Raw genomic sequence first — 21,370 nt, 5'->3', positions numbered from 1 at the left:
GGTGCCTGTAATGCAAAATCAACCCTGGGATTTTGTGTGATCTGCCCTGGATTCAGAAAGTGAGACACTCAGAAAATCACCCATCCACATTTTTTTCCATGGTGCAGAGTCCCCTGGCTTACCTCTTTACTTAGATTGTATTTATATAGCACTTATCACCCAGGGGTCTCTAAGCGCTTGCCTTGGGAACCCATCCTGGCTTTCCCCTGTGAGATAGACCCTACAGGGCATCCCCAAGGTGAAAGCCAGGCATCCCGCCGCGGGGGCCGTTGTGGAGATTAAGCAAGCTTAATGCCCAGAGTTGCAGAGTGTGAACCCATGATTAGGTCAGGCCCCGAAGCGAGAATTATCGAGTCCGTGGACATTTGAGCTCAAGACCCTGCCGCGTCGGGAATTGAACCCTGGTCCCGGGTCTGACCTCTGCTTCAGGGTCTGCCTGCTCTAAATAGTGAGCCACACTTCTCCACCTCTCCATCATTATAAACTCTCCAAACTATGTTTTTTCATGTTCATTTAAATGGTTTACACAAACGAAAATAATATACAGATACCAAAAAACGCATATTGAATTGGAACCATAGGTAAAATAAAAAGAAATGATCTTTATAAAGCATATTGGATCCTGCAGGTATCTCTAAAACCTATATATTATAACTCTGAAAGCTACAAGATTTAAAAAAATGCTTCTTTAATGCATAACCCAAATGCACCTGATAGCACACTGAGGTTGTATATTTCATCACATTTTACAATATGTACCTGGCAAGTTTGACATAGTGGTGTGTACGTTTTCACATACACCCACACTCTCCTGCCATCATATAATAAACCTTAGCTGGTTCTAGCTTTTTATCCAAGAGAAATGTGCATTCTGGAACTGGTAGTTTAGAGTTTAGCTTTTAAACATGGGATCAGAAATCCTTGTTTGCACCTTGCTTTTGGATAAAATGCCAGGAATGACTGACGGTGTCACATGTGACATGTTGTCACCTGTGCACACCTATCCCTCCATACTTCATCACTTTTTGTCACATAGGCTTGCTCTGCTGCTGTGGTGTTCTACCTGTTTGGGTGAGAGATCCTTGCACCGCTGATGTCACTAAAGTACCTCTCTAATGAAGGTGACTGTCATTGCTTGGAGCTTCCCATGGTGTACCACTGTTGTGAGGGATATTTGCAGAACTCGTTTGCTGGGCTGTATCTGTTTCTTGGGGAAACCTCTACAGCTGCTGCTCATATTTTTCATGTTTAGTGCGAGAGAAGCTTTCACATCTGCTACCCATGCTGAACTTGTCTTGCTAGAGAAGCTTGCACTGATGCTCACAGTAACTCACTGATGTGATAGCAATTTGAATGCTGGTGTCCATGCTGTACCTTTTCTGTGCAAGGAAAGTTTGCAGTGCTGTTGCTCGTGGTGTGCCTGTTCTTTGTGTGAAGGAAGCTTGTACAGAAGTTGCCTCTGCGATGCCTATTTTGCATCAAGAAAGCTTTCATTACATTGCTGTGCTATTTCTCTTTTGTGTGAAGACAACTTACACCAGTACTGCTTGTGCATAACCTGCATGAGGACATTTTTATCGCCTTTGCAATGCTGCTGCCTTCATAGTACCTGCTGTGGGTGTGCGAATGAAGATTGCACTGCGCAAGTGGAAAATATGGAAAGAAAGAGGTTAAGGAGTAAGGGAAGCTGAAATTGAGTGAGCTGAAAGGAAAATTCTGAGTAATAAAAGACAGAAACAAGAAGTAAGTGGGTGCATGGGAATGAGGGAGGTATCTGTGAAGGAAACAAGTGTGATAGGGGTTTGGAAATAAACAAAAGGGTAAAGATGAAGATAGTTTGGAAACTGAGGTTGCAGAGGCAAGAAGATCAGAGACTGTGCTGACAGTGGCATTGAGAGGTGATAGGGAGACAATGAGGAGAATAAAGTGGAAAGTAAGAGATTAACTGAAGAGAGATAGTGGGCAAAGGTAAAATTAAATGTAAGAGGGATGGGTGGTGTTAGAAATGGGGGTCTCTAGTTGGCAGAGGTAGGTACCAATGTCCTAATAGGGACCCTTGCTTCTAGTCAGGGTAAGGAGGAAACCCTCTGAGATAACCCCTGCTCACCCTCTAGGTAGCATGGAACGAGCAGTCAAGGCTAATCAGAAGGCAATGTGTAAAGTATTTGTACCAACACTCACAGTAACACAGTGAAAATACCATAAACTGACTCCACAACAGTTTACGAAAATAAAGGTATTTAATCTAAACTGCACAAGACCAAAACGACAATAATCCAACATTCACAGTTCAAGAATATGGTTTCAAAATAGTTCTTAAGGTTGCGATAAAATAATCTACAGATGCGTGAAAAGTTCACAGTTGCGTCACGTTTATCCAACATTACCTTTAAATGCGATAAAGTTCCAAAAGCAGAAGCTGGTGCGGTGGAAAACAAGCGATGCGTTGCTCCTGAGACCCTGGGGAGGCGTTTGCGACAGCCCCGCTGCAGCAGCGGGTGTGTTGCGACGAATCAAGTCTGTATGGGGAGGAAGGCCACTTTTATGGATTCCGGTGCGTAGGTTCCGTAGGAAGTTTGTTCTAGCATAGGCAAGATGTGACGATCTTTGGAGTTGCGACGATCTCCGGGGCGACGATGTGTGGACCAGCGGTGATCTTCTCTCTCGCAGCTCCTCCATGCGATGGCTTCGGCGATGACTCTCGCAGCGACATGATGCGGTCCACAAGCAGGCGGTGCGGCGATCTCACCCAGTGACGACAGGCTCTGCGGTGACACTGACAGCGATGTTAGACTTCCCCCACCGATCGGGTGCGTCCCGCAAACGAAGGATGCAACGGCTCTGACAACGGCAACAGGCGCTGAGACAATCTCGACCTTCGTAGCGGCAGGAATTTCCTCGCACTGTCGGGGATGCGCTCCGCAGCTAGTGATGCGATAACTTTTCTGTAGCAAAGTTCTTTAAATCTTGATTTCCAGCTTCCCAGCACAGGTACAACTTCCAGAGGAACCACACATGGGCCACACACTCCAGGAAGGACAGAACTCTCTCAGTAGAGCTCAGGGGAAGATGGGGGTGAAGTCCTTTTGTTCCTGGGACTTCAGAACAGGGAGCCAGCTCTTCTCAGACCCTTGGAGATTCCTTCAAGCAAGGGAACACAGCACAAAGCAAAGTCCTTCCCCTCTCCTTGGCAGCAAAGCAACAGCAGGGCAATCCAGCATAGCAACAGCTGGACAATCTTCCTTCTTCAGTTTCAGCTTTCCCCTTGGCAGAGGTTACTTCTTGGTTCCAGGATGATCTAATTTGCTGTTGTCAGGGGTCCTGTACTTATACCCCTAAAAGTTTTGTTCTCTTTGTGCAAGTGGGCCCTGAGCCCTGTGTGAACCAGTTCTGGGTATTTCTTGAGCACTTTGTTTTCCTGGCTTCTCCTTTCCTTTCAGAGTGAGGGGCATGGTCGTCAGCCGCCCAGCAGGAGGTGGAGCCAGCATTGTGAAAGGCAGGCACAACCCTATTCAGGCCCAGGTGCTATCTCCTCCCACCACTCAAGTTGCAAATGCAGTCATTCATTCAGCCTAGGGCTGACTCAGCGAGCCTCCTGGGGAATCCCAGCCCCTGTCACTCTCAAACTAGACAGTCTACACAAACAGGCAAAGGCACACAGAAGGGTCAGACAAGAGAACAGCAACCTTCTAAAAGTGCTGTTCTTAAACACAGGATTCAAAAACAACCTTTCCTAAAACATGTGTTATTAAATTTTGAGTTCAGGGATACTAGACTATTATCTTCTATCTTGTTCCTATAGGAAGATATGCTGGTAGCCACTGTAGCCAACATCCCCCATGATAGCCTATGGAGCAAGATAGCCTTGCAGCAGTGAAAAACGAAAATGACTGTAATTCACTACCATAGCATGTCACCTGCACCAGTACATGCTCTACCTTTCACATACACTGCACCTTGACCAGGGGGGGTACCTTGGGCCTGCCATAGGGGTGACCAATATGCACAAAAAGGGAAGGGTTAGGCCTGGTCAGTGGGGACATTGACCAGGAGGACATGGCAGTTCACAGACTGCACACAGGCACTGCGGTGGCAGGCCTGAGACACCATTTTGGGGCTACTCATGTGGGTGTCACAATCAGTGTTGTAGGACCACTTGTCATCACCAGCCCTGGCCCACCCAGTGCACTTTACTAGGGACTTCATGGTGATACAAATATGCCAGTCATGTACATCCAATCACAATAACAATTTACACAGAGAGCATAGGCACTTTAGCACTTATCAGCAGTGGTAAAGTGCTCAGAGTCCTATTGCCAACAGCCACGGGTCAGGAAAAATAAGGGAGGAAGAAGCAAAAAGTTTGGGGATGACCCTGCAAGAAGGGCCAGTTCCAACAGGTGGTATAGATATGGGAGAATGTGAAGTGTGCAAGTTAAAGGTAAATATGAGGAGGGAGAGGAGAATGAGCTTAGGGTGGCAGTAAAACCAGGAGAGATAGGGGTGAGTGTGAAACATTAGAGGTATAGTTTAGAGAATGAGAGAATCAGAGTTGAGGGTAAGCAGCAAATTGGAAGAGGTAGAGTGTACTAATGAGAGACTGAGGTGCAAAGAAACCCAGGAGAAATAGAGGAGAGGGGGAAATTGTCAGAACAAGTGGCGTAAGTGTGAGGGATCATGACAGCAGCATGAGAATGAGGAAAATAATCTTGTGTTTGAAGAGGAAACTCCAAACAATTTATGAAACCCGAGGAATTAAGAGAGCTGGGAGAGAAAAGAGAACTGGAAGCATGGAGTAGGGTAACTGGGAATGCTAGAGATAAGAACAACAAAGGTAAATGACATCAGTGCTAGTGGGAGGGAGGCTTAAATATGCTGGAAAAGGGTAAAAGTGTTTGAAGAATAAAAGAACAGGTGAACTCTTCAAAGCAGAAATGGTTATGAAAGAATGAGGGCTAAAGATGAGTGACTGACCGGAAAAGATTGATCAAGAAATGTGAGAAATTTAAATGACCGGTAACCTGGCCCATTGGTGCACTGCAAATTGAATTTTCAGTAGCACAAAGTCACCACTTTTGCTCACTACTAACTTTGAAATGCTCGTAGCCCTATGACTGTGCCCTGGAATCCCTTCATGTCACCAAGCATGTCCCCTTTTCACCTATAGCTTCATTTTGTAAATGAATAACACCAAAAAACTGTTTTTATATACCCTAATGTCTCCCTGACTGCAGAACTTGTTGATTTCCTTAAAGCCATTTGTATCAGTGAAAACCCTGCTGCTAGCTTTGAGGTAGGTTATGAGGGTCAGGTGCTTTAAACCAGCGGGTGGTAGAGTGATCGAATAAGGGGGCCCCCTTGCAGTACATTGCAGGGGGGCCCCCTAAGGTTTCGTTACGCCACTGGTTTGCATACTCTTGCTCATTTACTGTATGGTCCTGAGCTATTATGCCTTAAATGTGTGGTATTTTAAGTTTTTCACCCTCCAAATATTGCACAAATATAGACACAAAATGTACTTGGGCCCATGCAAAGATGAGAATGTAACAAGCAACCAAAATACAAAATAATAACAGTACAACAAAATGGAAACTGAAAAAATGTGTTTAACAAAAACTTACGCTAAATAACAGAACCCTAGGCAATAAGTACACCAGCCAAAGATGTTTAAGTGTTGCAGAATATGCACATTAATCATACATCTCACACACAACCACACCCACACAAAATGGTGTAGAAGCACATTGAGAAGAAGGTGGCTGAGAACAATAGAAAATGGCTGGCCTCCTGCAAATGCCCCCACCAAGCCACCAACATACACAATCAGACAAAACATTACCTACATTTGACATGAACTCAAGCTAATTTCTGATCCACTGAAATAGCTCTGGCACAGCAGCAATGAGAATGTGAAAAATCCATTAAAATACCATCAAAAGTCAACAGCAGACTAGGACTCAAACTGTCAAACACCCTGCAATATTAACCAATCCGGACAACAAGCACAATGAAAATGAGGCTATATAATGCTAAACCGCTACCATTTCAAAATATTCATTGCACCTACACTCTTTTCCATTAATCCCCATGTGCAACTGCCTTGCAACTCCTAGTCCAAACCCTGGGAAAAAATAGTTTTGCGTACCCTCTCTCAAAATCAAACATTTTACAAAGTGATTGGCTGAACTTACTTGATCTTCCAAAAAAAGGCACAAATCTCAAAAGTTGGTGATTCAGCATAGATTGCAGACAAAAGATGAGTGATGCTATCACAGGGCATAGAACCCTATCTAACATTAATGACAAGAGCCCATGATCGTTTTTTGATAACCCGTTTTAGATTAAATTACATCCATCATTTATTGGCAGTACCAGAAGGTTTTATTACAAATTTAGAAGAGAGAGGGCCCTGCGGCTGCAACAATAAGTCTCAGCAGGACACCCTTCATCTAGTCTTACTCTGCCCGCATTATGCCTTCCCCAGAAAAATGTTTTTGAAGGCCCTATTAAGGAAAGCTAGATTTAGGCAGGCACGGGTAGCTTTGTTGTTTTTAAAATTGTCATACGATGTTTTTACTCTTTATTGTGCTGTAAACTTTTTAAGAGCCGCTTTAAAGTTACGAATAACAAGGGGGGATTGAGTATATCAATGAGCTTTATTTCATTGTTAATATATAGTATGTTATGGATTTACACTAATGATATTGTATTTTAGCTTATTCTAGCCAAATGTATTCTTATGAAATATTTTAATGATTGTTATTTATATGCTTTTATAGTGAGTGTATCAAATCGAATGAAGTTGTTAAGAAGGAGTGATGCTATCTCTACAGAATCCAAATCCATAATAACCAAGCGCTCATGTCACCTCCTTCATTAATGAATTCTTTCATTTTAATGTTCCCTCGGATGCATCTATACCTAATACATGGGATGCCTTTAAGGCTGCTTTGCGTGCCTTTGTTATATCTTTTGTATCTAAGAAGAAAAAAGATGCTAAAGCTAAGTATGTGGTTCAATTGCAAAATATCAAACAACTTGAACACACTTACTTCACATCTAAAGACCCCACTGCCCTTCATGACCTTATAGCAGCAAAAACGACACTTAATAAATTAGCAACTGTTGAGGCCTGTAATGTTTTGCTTAAAATCAAATCTAAATATCATGGTGGTCAAAACAAAGCGGACAAGATGTTAACTAATTATCTGAAAATCAAGTCTGAACGCGAAACTATTGGTCCCATTCTTAATGAATCCACCAACAAACTAGGGTCTTCTGATGAAGATATTGCTGATGTCTTTCACAACTACTATCGGTCTCTTTACTCAGATGACACTTTTCCATCTACTCAAAACCTTGATTCTTTTTTCTCAGGTCTTCCACCTCCTCCAGCCCTCCCTGATGAATTTGCTAATTTAGAAAAGGATATTACCCTCCAAGAAGTCATTACTGCCATTCATGCTTTGAAAAAATCTAAAGCACCCGGTCCTGATGGCCTCCCTATCGAATTTTATTCTACTTTCCACTCGATCTTTGCCCCTAGACTCCTACAACTTTTTAACTCCTTTATTGCCGAAGCCAAAGCCTCAGGATCCTTTATGGACGCATTAATTATTATTATCCCCAAACCAGATAAGGACCATTCTTACTGCAAAAACGTCCGCCCTATATCTTTAATTAATTACGATTGTAAAATTTTTGCCAAGATCCTTGCCACTTGACTTGATACCATTATTCCCCTTTTGATTAACACTGATCAGGTTGGCTTTGTAAAGGGCAGGCTAGCGTCTGATAATGCACGTATGTTTGCTAATATTATTCCCCTTAGTAAAAAATGTGAAGATCCCCCCTTGCTGCCCTCTCTCTGGATGCAGAAAAGGCATTTGATCGAATTAATTGGCAATTTATGTTATGGACCCTTCAATGGTTTGGTTTTGGATCCTCATTTATTTCCTTTATTAAGTTATTATATTCCTGTCCCCGTCATCTTTAAGGAGCGAAACTGGAATAAGAAATTAAGGAAAATTCAAAATAACTGTTTTGTCTGAATTTAGTCCTTTTTCCCGTAGCTCTCTTTTTTATTGGAATGTTGAATTTAATTTTTATATAGTGTTTCGTCCTGTATGTGTTTCCCATTTTTTAACGAAATATAATATATGTTAATAAATTGTCTAAGATCTACCTTTATTAGAGTGTTTTCACTTATATTAATATTTTTAAATTGTTTCTATTGCTTCCTTGTTATTATTTGATATTGGTGAGTCTATGTGTTTGTCTGTAAGAACCTATGTGTCTACGATAATTCGCCCAAAGGGAATTATATTTTGACTTGTGTCAATTGTGGAACCCTATCTCTTTGGCTTCGGGGTCCCTCTCTCTTTTATTAGAGATATACTATTATTACTACAGCTATCCAATCTCATTTAGCTATATTTTCACTTCCAGCTGAATTTCCCTCCATCACACCTTCGACTCCGTTATATCCTTTATTCTCTACACACATACCTAAGTCTGCTTTTGCTTATACCATACTATTGTCTACTGTTCAAACGCGTTCCAAATCTAATGTTGAAGTTATTTGGGAAACTGATTTATTTGTTTCTTTTCCTATTATTTTGTGGGGAAAACTTTGGTCTAAGTTATTTAAAGTTTCTGCAGCTGCACGTATAACTCAATCTTTATATTTTGTTTATCATAGAGCGATTATCACTCCTGTTAGCATTTGTAAATTTTCCCCTCATTCCTCTTCCCTATGTTGGTCTTGTTCTAATGCTACAGGAACTTTATTACATCTATTATATGAATGTACTGCTGTTTCATCCTTTTGGAATTCAGTTTGGAAGATTTGCATGTCAATTTTCAAGTTTATTACTACTATATCATTTATACATGTTTTCTAGGATCTTTATCATCTGACATAGATATAGCTACTACTGACTCTAAACTGTTTGACCTTTTTATTGCTCTAGCGTTTAAGGTTATCTTGTCGTCATGGATAGATAATTCTAAATTATCAATACCTATGTGGTGGAACTTTATTTGTGATGAGCATAGGATTGCTACTGGTTACTCCGCTTCCATCCACCAAAAAATAAAATCTGATCCTTTATGGCTTCCTTTGACTTCTTATCTTTCCTCTGCTACCCCTGCTAGATGAGTTTTGTTTTTGTTTTTTGTTTTTTCTTTCTCTCTCTTCTCTCTCTTCTTCTTTCCTTCTTTTCTTTCTCCCTTTCTTCTATCTTCTTTTTCTCTATCATATCCCCTGCCCATCCCCTGTTGATATACTTGATAGTATAATACTCTGCCTGATTGTTTTTTCCTATTCATGATGATAATATGTTCACTTTTGGCATGTATTTTGTTCTCTGCAAAAAATGTTCAATAAAACTTTATTAAACAAAAAAAAATAACCAAGCGCTCAACAAAGAACAGGAAGGACTCATCAAAACCATAAGAGGAGTTTTCTTTCTGTATGTATAGTAACCTCACTATATATGGCACTTCCCCTGTAAACCAAATGATCCATTTGTGGTACAAATTGTATTGGAACAGTACGCCCATGTTGAAATTCAACTCAAAATGAATTTGAGGTTCAATATTGGCACCCAACTGTAAAAGAAGCTGCTGCTCACATTTGGTAAAGCCTTCTAGCATTGTTCCCATGGTAGGTTTTTTTACCTGAACACAATCACTTGTGCACGACATGCTGTAATCTCGGGCATTACACGTAACAACAGTAACACAAAAAGCCAGAAACCGTGTGGGGTCACACCAATGTAAATTAAAAACTGCTGCTCCTCAGCTGAGAGACTTTTTTCGTCATGTTATGTTCATTGCACAGTCCCTTATTATGGCTCAGTATCGATACTTTTGCACACAGTAGAGCAGCCATTTTTACCCAGCATACTTTGGCTCTCATTATGCTAAATGGTGTTGGAAATAGGGCTAATTGCCAGCATGAAATGGAAAAAGAAATAAAATAACAGCATTGACAAAGCCAATAGGTCTCAACTTTAAAAGGCAGGCACTGATCTATTAGCTTTGCCAATGTGTGTTTGCATTGGCGCAGCTACGCATTTAATTTTTAATTTTAATTTATCAATCAAAAGGGCCCTATTCCATTTTGAAATGGTAATGTAAAAATGCCAAATGAGCACTGGTGCGTCATGACACCTGTGCACACATGCATGGCAACCATCTGTAACGATATTTTTCATTTTTATAGAAAACATTCCAAAATGACGGGTGCATCACAATCAATAAGTGACCATCTTGAAATGTTTTTTTCTCATAAAAAATAATCTTTCCACTTTGGCCAATAAGCATGGGCTTGCATCATGATGCAGCAGCATTACATTTTTGCAATTTTAATTTGCCATTACAATGTTTGCCAAAAATGATTCAGAAAAGGGGGTGGTGATGAACAGAGTGTCTGAATTAAGCAGACCACTCTTACCCAGTCCAAAGATCAGGGCTTGATCCATCACCGTTTTTTAGCTCACTGCACCATCCCAGCTCAGAACTTGGCTATATGCAAATTAGCCTGACCATGGCCCAGTGCATCATGGGAACACGGCAGAACAAACTACCAAGCCAATTCTTATACTGGGAAGGAAACAAGCTACCAGGGACCGGTTTCTGGCATTTCAGCCGTCTTCGGCCCGGCTTGCTTGAATCCTGATGGTGCAATGAGCTAGGGACTCACATCTGAGTATACCCTTCCCCGCTTATGGTGGACAAAAATGATTCAGAAAAGGGGGTGGTGATGAACAGAGTGTCTGAATTAAGCAGACCACTCTTACCCAGTCCAAAGATCAGGGCTTGATCCATCACTGTTTTTAGCTCACTGCACCATCCCAGCTCAGAACTTGGCTATATGCAAATTAGCCTGACCCTGGCCCAGTGCATCATGGGAACAGGGCAGGCCAAACTACCAAGCCAATTCTTATACTGGGAAGGAAACAAGCTACCGGGGACCGGTTTCTGGCATTTCAGCCGTCTTCGGCCCGGCTTGCTTGAATCCTGATGGTGCAATGAGCTAGGGACTCACATCTGAGTATACCCTTCCACGCTTATGGTGGACAAAAATGATTCAGAAAAGGGGGTGGTGATGAACAGAGTGTCTGAATTAAGCAGACCACTCTTACCCAGTCCAAAGATCAGGGCTTGATCCATCACCGTTTTTTAGCTCACTGCACCATCCCAGCTCAGAACTTGGCTATATGCAAATTAGCCTGACCCTGGCCCAGTGCATCATGGGAACAGGGCAGACCAAACTACCAAGCCAATTCTTATACTGGGAAGGAAACAAGCTACCGGGGACCGGTTTCTGGCATTTCAGCCGTCTTCGGCCCGGCTTGCTTGAATCCTGATGGTGCAATGAGCTAGGGACTCACATCTGAGTATACCCTTCCACGCTTATGGTGGACAAAAATGATTCAGAAAAGGGGGTGGTGATGAACAGAGTGTCTGAATTAAGCAGACCACTCTTACCCAGTCCAAAGATCAGGGCTTGATCCATCACCGTTTTTTAGCTCACTGCACCATCCCAGCTCAGAACTTGGCTATATGCAAATTAGCCTGACCCTGGCCCAGTGCATCATGGGAACAGGGCAGACCAAACTACCAAGCCAATTCTTATACTGGGAAGGAAACAAGCTACCGGGGACCGGTTTCTGGCATTTCAGCCGTCTTCGGCCCGGCTTGCTTGAATCCTGATGGTGCAATGAGCTAGGGACTCACATCTGAGTATACCCTTCCACGCTTATGGTGGACAAAAATGATTCAGAAAAGGGGGTGGTGATGAACAGAGTGTCTGAATTAAGCAGACCACTCTTACCCAGTCCAAAGATCAGGGCTTGATCCATCACCGTTTTTTAGCTCACTGCACCATCCCAGCTCAGAACTTGGCTATATGCAAATTAGCCTGACCCTGGCCCAGTGCATCATGGGAACAGGGCAGACCAAACTACCAAGCCAATTCTTATACTGGGAAGGAAACAAGCTACCGGGGACCGGTTTCTGGCATTTCAGCCGTCTTCGGCCCGGCTTGCTTGAATCCTGATGGTGCAATGAGCTAGGGACTCACATCTGAGTATACCCTTCCACGCTTATGGTGGACAAAAATGATTCAGAAAAGGGGGTGGTGATGAACAGAGTGTCTGAATTAAGCAGACCACTCTTACCCAGTCCAAAGATCAGGGCTTGATCCATCACCGTTTTTTAGCTCACTGCACCATCCCAGCTCAGAACTTGGCTATATGCAAATTAGCCTGACCCTGGCCCAGTGCATCATGGGAACAGGGCAGACCAAACTACCAAGCCAATTCTTATACTGGGAAGGAAACAAGCTACCGGGGACCGGTTTCTGGCATTTCAGCCGTCTTCGGCCCGGCTTGCTTGAATCCTGATGGTGCAATGAGCTAGGGACTCACATCTGAGTATACCCTTCCACGCTTATGGTGGACAAAAATGATTCAGAAAAGGGGGTGGTGATGAACAGAGTGTCTGAATTAAGCAGACCACTCTTACCCAGTCCAAAGATCAGGGCTTGATCCATCACCGTTTTTTAGCTCACTGCACCATCCCAGCTCAGAACTTGGCTATATGCAAATTAGCCTGACCCTGGCCCAGTGCATCATGGGAACAGGGCAGACCAAACTACCAAGCCAATTCTTATACTGGGAAGGAAACAAGCTACCGGGGACCGGTTTCTGGCATTTCAGCCGTCTTCGGCCCGGCTTGCTTGAATCCTGATGGTGCAATGAGCTAGGGACTCACATCTGAGTATACCCTTCGACGCTTATGGTGGACAAAAATGATTCAGAAAAGGGGGTGGTGATGAACAGAGTGTCTGAATTAAGCAGACCACTCTTACCCAGTCCAAAGATCAGGGCTTGATCCATCACCGTTTTTTAGCTCACTGCACCATCCCAGCTCAGAACTTGGCTATATGCAAATTAGCCTGACCCTGGCCCAGTGCATCATGGGAACAGGGCAGACCAAACTACCAAGCCAATTCTTATACTGGGAAGGAAACAAGCTACCGGGGACCGGTTTCTGGCATTTCAGCCGTCTTCGGCCCGGCTTGCTTGAATCCTGATGGTGCAATGAGCTAGGGACTCACATCTGAGTATACCCTTCCACGCTTATGGTGGACAAAAATGATTCAGAAAAGGGGGTGGTGATGAACAGAGTGTCTGAATTAAGCAGACCACTCTTACCCAGTCCAAAGATCAGGGCTTGATCCATCACCGTTTTTTAGCTCACTGCACCATCCCAGCTCAGAACTTGGCTATATGCAAATTAGCCTGACCCTGGCCCAGTGCATCATGGGAACAGGGCAGACCAAACTACCAAGCCAATTCTTATACTGGGAAGGAAACAAGCTACCGGGGACCGGTTTCTGGCATTTCAGCCGTCTTCGGCCCGGCTTGCTTGAATCCTGATGGTGCAATGAGCTAGGGACTCACATCTGAGTATACCCTTCCACGCTTATGGTGGACAAAAATGATTCAGAAAAGGGGGTGGTGATGAACAGAGTGTCTGAATTAAGCAGACCACTCTTACCCAGTCCAAAGATCAGGGCTTGATCCATCACCGTTTTTTAGCTCACTGCACCATCCCAGCTCAGAACTTGGCTATATGCAAATTAGCCTGACCCTGGCCCAGTGCATCATGGGAACAGGGCAGACCAAACTACCAAGCCAATTCTTATACTGGGAAGGAAACAAGCTACCGGGGACCGGTTTCTGGCATTTCAGCCGTCTTCGGCCCGGCTTGCTTGAATCCTGATGGTGCAATGAGCTAGGGACTCACATCTGAGTATACCCTTCCACGCTTATGGTGGACAAAAATGATTCAGAAAAGGGGGTGGTGATGAACAGAGTGTCTGAATTAAGCAGACCACTCTTACCCAGTCCAAAGATCAGGGCTTGATCCATCACCGTTTTTTAGCTCACTGCACCATCCCAGCTCAGAACTTGGCTATATGCAAATTAGCCTGACCCTGGCCCAGTGCATCATGGGAACAGGGCAGACCAAACTACCAAGCCAATTCTTATACTGGGAAGGAAACAAGCTACCGGGGACCGGTTTCTGGCATTTCAGCCGTCTTCGGCCCGGCTTGCTTGAATCCTGATGGTGCAATGAGCTAGGGACTCACATCTGAGTATACCCTTCCACGCTTATGGTGGACAAAAATGATTCAGAAAAGGGGGTGGTGATGAACAGAGTGTCTGAATTAAGCAGACCACTCTTACCCAGTCCAAAGATCAGGGCTTGATCCATCACCGTTTTTTAGCTCACTGCACCATCCCAGCTCAGAACTTGGCTATATGCAAATTAGCCTGACCCTGGCCCAGTGCATCATGGGAACAGGGCAGACCAAACTACCAAGCCAATTCTTATACTGGGAAGGAAACAAGCTACCGGGGACCGGTTTCTGGCATTTCAGCCGTCTTCGGCCCGGCTTGCTTGAATCCTGATGGTGCAATGAGCTAGGGACTCACATCTGAGTATACAATTCCACGCTTATGGTGGACAAAAATGATTCAGAAAAGGGGATGGTGATGAACAGAGTGTCTGAATTAAGCAGACCACTCTTACCCAGTCCAAAGATCAGGGCTTGATCCATCACCGTTTTTTAGCTCACTGCACCATCCCAGCTCAGAACCTGGCTATATGCAAATTAGCCTGACCCTGGCCCAGTGCATCATGGGAACAGGGCAGACCAAACTACCAAGCCAATTCTTATACTGGGAAGGAAACAAGCTACCGGGGACCGGTTTCTGGCATTTCAGCCGTCTTCGGCCCGGCTTGCTTGAATCCTGATGGTGCAATGAGCTAGGGACTCACATCTGAGTATACCCTTCCACGCTTATGGTGGACAAAAATTAATCAGAAAAGGGGGTGGTGATGAACAGAGTGTCTGAATTAAGCAGACCACTCTTACCCAGTCCAAAGATCAGGGCTTGATCCATCACCGTTTTTTAGCTCACTGCACCATCCCAGCTCAGAACTTGGCTATATGCAAATTAGCCTGGCCCAGTGCATCATGGGAACAGGGCAGATCAAACTACCAAGCCAATTCTTATACTGGGAAGGAAAAAAGCTACCGGGGACCGGTTTCTGGCATTTCAGCCGTCTTCGGCCCGGCTTGCTTGAATCCTGATGGTGCAATGAGCTAGGGACTCACATCTGAGTGTACCCTTCCACGCTTATGGTGGACAAAAATGATTCAGAAAAGGGGGTGGTGATGAACAGAGTGTCTGAATTAAGCAGACCACTCTTACCCAGTCCAAAGATCAGGGCTTGATCCATCACCGTTTTTTAGCTCACTGCACCATCCCAGCTCAGAACTTGGCTATATGCAAATTAGCCTGACCCTGGCCCAGTGCATCATGGGACAGGGCAGACCAAACTACCAAGCCAATACTTATACTGGGAAGGAAACAAGCTACCGGGGACCGGTTTCTGGCATTTCAGCCGTCTTCGGCCCGGCTTGCTTGAATCCTGATGGTGCAATGAGCTAGGGACTCACATCTGAGTATACCCTTCCACGCTTATGGTGGACAAAAATGATTCAGAAAAGGGGGTGGTGATGAACAGAGTGTCTGAATTAAGCAGACCACTCTTACCCAGTCCAAAGATCAGGGCTTGATCCATCACCGTTTTTTAGCTCACTGCACCATCCCAGCTCAGAACTTGGCTATATGCAAATTAGCCTGACCCTGGCCCAGTGCATCATGGGAACAGGGCAGACCAAACTACCAAGCCAATTCTTATACTGGGAAGGAAACAAGCTACCGGGGACCGGTTTCTGGCATTTCAGCCATCTTCGGCCCGGCTTGCTTGAATCCTGATGGTGCAATGAGCTAGGGACTCACATCCGAGTATACCCTTCCACGCTTATGGTGGACAAAAATGATTCAGAAAAGGGGGTGGTGATGAACAGAGTGTCTGAATTAAGCAGACCACTCTTACCCAGTCCAAAGATCAGGGCTTGATCCATCACCGTTTTTTAGCTCACTGCACCATCCCAGCTCAGAACTTGGCTATATGCAAATTAGCCTGACCCTGGCCCAGTGCATCATGGGAACAGGGCAGACCAAACTACCAAGCCAATTCTTATACTGGGAAGGAAACAAGCTACCGGGGACCGGTTTCTGGCATTTCAGCCGTCTTCGGCCCGGCTTGCTTGAATCCTGATGGTGCAATGAGCTAGGGACTCACATCTGAGTATACCCTTCCACGCTTATGGTGGACGAAAATGATTCAGAAAAGGGGGTGGTGATGAACAGAGTGTCTGAATTAAGCAGACCACTCTTACCCAGTCCAAAGATCAGGGCTTGATCCATCACCGTTTTTTAGCTCACTGCACCATCCCAGCTCAGAACTTGGCTATATGCAAATTAGCCTGACCCTGGCCCAGTGCATCATGGGAACAGGGCAGACCAAACTACCAAGCCAATTCTTATACTGGGAAGGAAACAAGCTACCGGGGACCGGTTTCTGGCATTTCAGCCGTCTTCGGCCCGGCTTGCTTGAATCCTGATGGTGCAATGAGCTAGGGACTCACATCTGAGTATACCCTTCCACGCTTATGGTGGACAAAAATGATTCAGAAAAGGGGGTGGTGATGAACAGAGTGTCTGAATTAAGCAGACCACTCTTACCCAGTCCAAAGATCAGGGCTTGATCCATCACCGTTTTTTAGCTCACTGCACCATCCCAGCTCAGAACTTGGCTATATGCAAATTAGCCTGACCCTGGCCCAGTGCATCATGGGAACAGGGCAGACCAAACTACCAAGCCAATTCTTATACTGGGAAGGAAACAAGCTACCGGGGACCGGTTTCTGGCATTTCAGCCGTCTTCGGCCCGGCTTGCTTGAATCCTGATGGTGCAATGAGCTAGGGACTCACATCTGAGTATACCCTTCCACGCTTATGGTGGACAAAAATGATTCAGAAAAGGGGGTGGTGATGAACAGAGTGTCTGAATTAAGCAGACCACTCTTACCCAGTCCAAAGATCAGGGCTTGATCCATCACCGTTTTTTAGCTCACTGCACCATCCCAGCTCAGAACTTGGCTATATGCAAATTAGCCTGACCCTGGCCCAGTGCATCATGGGAACAGGGCAGACCAAACTACCAAGCCAATTCTTATACTGGGAAGGAAACAAGCTACCGGGGACCGGTTTCTGGCATTTCAGCCGTCTTCGGCCCGGCTTGCTTGAATCCTGATGGTGCAATGAGCTAGGGACTCACATCTGAGTATACCCTTCCACGCTTATGGTGGACAAAAATGATTCAGAAAAGGGGGTGGTGATGAACAGAGTGTCTGAATTAAGCAGACCACTCTTACCCAGTCCAAAGATCAGGGCTTGATGCATCACCGTTTTTTAGCTCACTGCACCATCCCAGCTCAGAACTTGGCTATATGCAAATTAGCCTGACCCTGGCCCAGTGCATCATGGGAACAGGGCAGACCAAACTACCAAGCCAATACTTATACTGGGAAGGAAACAAGCTACCGGGGACCGGTTTCTGGCATTTCAGCCGTCTTCGGCCCGGCTTGCTTGAATCCTGATGGTGCAATGAGCTAGGGACTCACATCTGAGTATACCCTTCCACGCTTATGGTGGACAAAAATGATTCAGAAAAGGGGGTGGTGATGAACAGAGTGTCTGAATTAAGCAGACCACTCTTACCCAGTCCAAAGATCAGGGCTTGATCCATCACCGTTTTTTAGCTCACTGCACCATCCCAGCTCAGAACTTGGCTATATGCAAATTAGCCTGACCCTGGCCCAGAGCATCATGGGAACAGGGCAGACCAAACTACCAAGCCAATTCTTATACTGGGAAGGAAACAAGCTACCGGGGACCGGTTTCTGGCATTTCAGCCGTCTTCGGCCCGGCTTGCTTGAATCCTGATGGTGCAATGAGCTAGGGACTCACATCCGAGTATACCCTTCCACGCTTATAGTGGACAAAAATGATTCAGAAAAGGGGGTGGTGATGAACAGAGTGTCTGAATTAAGCAGACCACTCTTACCCAGTCCAAAGATCAGGGCTTGATCCATCACCGTTTTTTAGCTCACTGCACCATCCCAGCTCAGAACTTGGCTATATGCAAATTAGCCTGACCCTGGCCCAGTGCATCATGGGAACAGGGCAGACCAAACTACCAAGCCAATTCTTATACTGGGAAGGAAACAAGCTACCGGGGACCGGTTTCTGGCATTTCAGCCGTCTTCGGCCCGGCTTGCTTGAATCCTGATGGTGCAATGAGCTAGGGACTCACATCTGAGTATACCCTTCCACGCTTATGGTGGACGAAAATGATTCAGAAAAGGGGGTGGTGATAAACAGAGTGTCTGAATTAAGCAGACCACTCTTACCCAGTCCAAAGATCAGGGCTTGATCCATCACCGTTTTTTAGCTCACTGCACCATCCCAGCTCAGAACTTGGCTATATGCAAATTAGCCTGACCCTGGCCCAGTGCATCCTGGGAACAGGGCAGACCAAACTACCAAGCCAATTCTTATACTGGGAAGGAAACAAGCTACCGGGGACCGGTTTCTGGCATTTCAGCCGTCTTCGGCCCGGCTTGCTTGAATCCTGATGGTGCAATGAGCTAGGGACTCACATCTGAGTATACCCTTCCACGCTTATGGTGGACAAAAATGATTCAGAAAAGGGGGTGGTGATGAACAGAGTGTCTGAATTAAGCAGACCACTCTTACCCAGTCCAAAGATCAGGGCTTGATCCATCACCGTTTTTTAGCTCACTGCACCATCCCAGCTCAGAACTTGGCTATATGCAAATTAGCCTGACCCTGGCCCAGTGCATCATGGGAACAGGGCAGACCAAACTACCAAGCCAATTCTTATACTGGGAAGGAAACAAGCTACCGGGGACCGGTTTCTGGCATTTCAGCCGTCTTCGGCCCGGCTTGCTTGAATCCTGATGGTGCAATGAGCTAGGGACTCACATCTGAGTATACCCTTCCACGCTTATGGTGGACAAAAATGATTCAGAAAAGGGAGTGGTGATGAACAGAGTGTCTGAATTAAGCAGACCACTCTTACCCAGTCCAAAGATCAGGGCTTGATCCATCACCGTTTTTTAGCTCACTGCACCATCCCAGCTCAGAACTTGGCTATATGCAAATTAGCCAGACCCTGGCCCAGTGCATCATGGGAACAGGGCAGACCAAACTACCAAGCCAATTCTTATACTGGGAAGGAAACAAGCTACCGGGGGCCGGTTTCTGGCATTTCAGCCGTCTTCGGCCCAGCTTGCTTGAATCCTGATGGTGCAATGAGCTAGGGACTCACATCTGAGTATACCCTTCCAAGCTTATGGTGGACAAAAATGATTCAGAAAAGGGGGTGGTGATGAACCGGGCCGAAGACAGCTGTAATGCCAGAAACCGGTCCCCGGGAGCTTGTTTCCTTCCCAGTGTAAGAATTGGCTTTTGTAGTTTGGTTTGCCCTGTTCCCATCATGCACCGGGACAGGAACAGACTAATTTGCATACAGCCAGGTTCTGAAACTGGGATGGTGCAGTGAGCTAAAAAACGGTGTTCGATCTAGCCCTGATCTCTTGACTGGGTGAGAGTTTTCTGCTTAATTCAGAGACTCTGTCCCTCACCACCCCTTGTTGTAAATATTTTTGTCCACCCTAAGCGTGGAAGGGTATACTCAGACATGAGTCCCTTGCTCATTGCACCATCAGGATTCAAGCAAACCGGGCCAAAGACGGCTGTAATGCCAGAAACCGGTCCCCGGGAGCTTGTTTCCTTCCCAGTGTAAGAATTGGCTTTTGTAGTTTGGTTTGCCCTGTTCCCATCATGCACTGGGACAGGAACAGACTAATTTGCATACAGCCAGGTTCTGAAACTGGGATGGTGCAGTGAGCTAAAAAACGGTGTTGGATCTAGCCCTGATCTCTTGACTGGGTGAGAGTTTTCTGCTTAATTCAGAGACTCTGTCCCTCACCACCCCTTGTTGTAAATATTTTTGTCCACCCTAAGCGTGGAAGGGTATACTCAGACATGAGTCCCTTGCTCATTGCACCATCAGGATTCAAGCAAACCGGGCCGAAGACGGCTGTAATGCCAGAAACCGGTCCCCGGGAGCTTGTTTCCTTCCCAGTGTAAGAATTGGCTTTTGTAGTTTGGTTTGCCCTGTTCCCATCATGCACTGGGACAGGAACAGCCTAATTTGCATACAGCCAGGTTCTGAAACTGGGATGGTGCAGTGAGCTAAAAAACGGTGTTGGATCTAGCCCTGATCTCTTGACTGGGTGAGAGTTTTCTGCTTAATTCAGAGACTCTGTCCCTCACCACCCCTTGTTGTAAATATTTTTGTCCACCCTAAGCGTGGAAGGGTATACTCAGACATGAGTCCCTTGCTCATTGCACCATCAGGATTCAAGCAAACCGGGCGGAAGACGGCTGTAATGCCAGAAACCGGTCCCCGGGAGCTTGTTTCCTTCCCAGTGTAAGAATTGGCTTTTGTAGTTTGGTTTGCCCTGTTCCCATCATGCACTGGGACAGGAACAGACTAATTTGCATACAGCCAGGTTCTGAAACTGGGATGGTGCAGTGAGCTAAAAAACGGTGTTGGATCTAGCCCTGATCTCTTGACTGGGTGAGAGTTTTCTGCTTAATTCAGAGACTCTGTCCCTCACCACCCCTTGTTGTAAATGTTTGCCAAAGCCCACTTTAGAACCGTAAATTTCAAATAAATTGCTCAGGAAAAAATATAGATCAAAAAGCAATAACTAAGAAGTGAGTGGACCAGTAACCCTTCGCGGCTACTGGGTCTTTAGAAAAATAAAATAAAACAAAAAATGGCGAGCGTGAAAGGGGGGCAACATATGAGTGGGTTGCGGGGACGCAAGGAGGGCAAACAGAACAAGACAACATGAGGGAAATTATATGAGGGGAATAAGTGGAGAGGAAGTGAGTAAGGAATTAAATTGGGTTCCCATAGAGTGCCGAAAAGAAAACGAAAAAAAAAACTCACCAAGTCACCAGTGGAAAAATCTATATAATCAGAAGCAATGTATTGCAACAATGATCCAGGAGTTGGACAAACAAAATAATAGGGGGACAGACATTGAGTAAGGCTCAGTGAATTCATACAAGCAGCAAGAAAGTCATCTAGTCATGAGGAAGCGGCTGACCCAAAGCCGTCCTTATGTATCATACTGCAGGAAAAAGATCTTTGACAAGAGACGAAAGCTGTCTGTTGGCGAGACCTAAAGAACCTCCCATTCGCCACAGTGAATTTTAGACTACATCGCCACTAGTTTGAGTTGCCAACTGCCCTGCCAAGGCGGATTCATTCT

This window comes from Lissotriton vulgaris, chromosome 4_1 (assembly GCF_964263255.1).
Source record: "Lissotriton vulgaris chromosome 4_1, aLisVul1.2, whole genome shotgun sequence".
In the NCBI taxonomy this organism is placed as follows: domain Eukaryota; kingdom Metazoa; phylum Chordata; class Amphibia; order Caudata; family Salamandridae; genus Lissotriton; species Lissotriton vulgaris.
The sequence above is the reverse complement of the archived record's forward strand: the minus strand, read 5'-3'. Positions refer to the sequence as shown.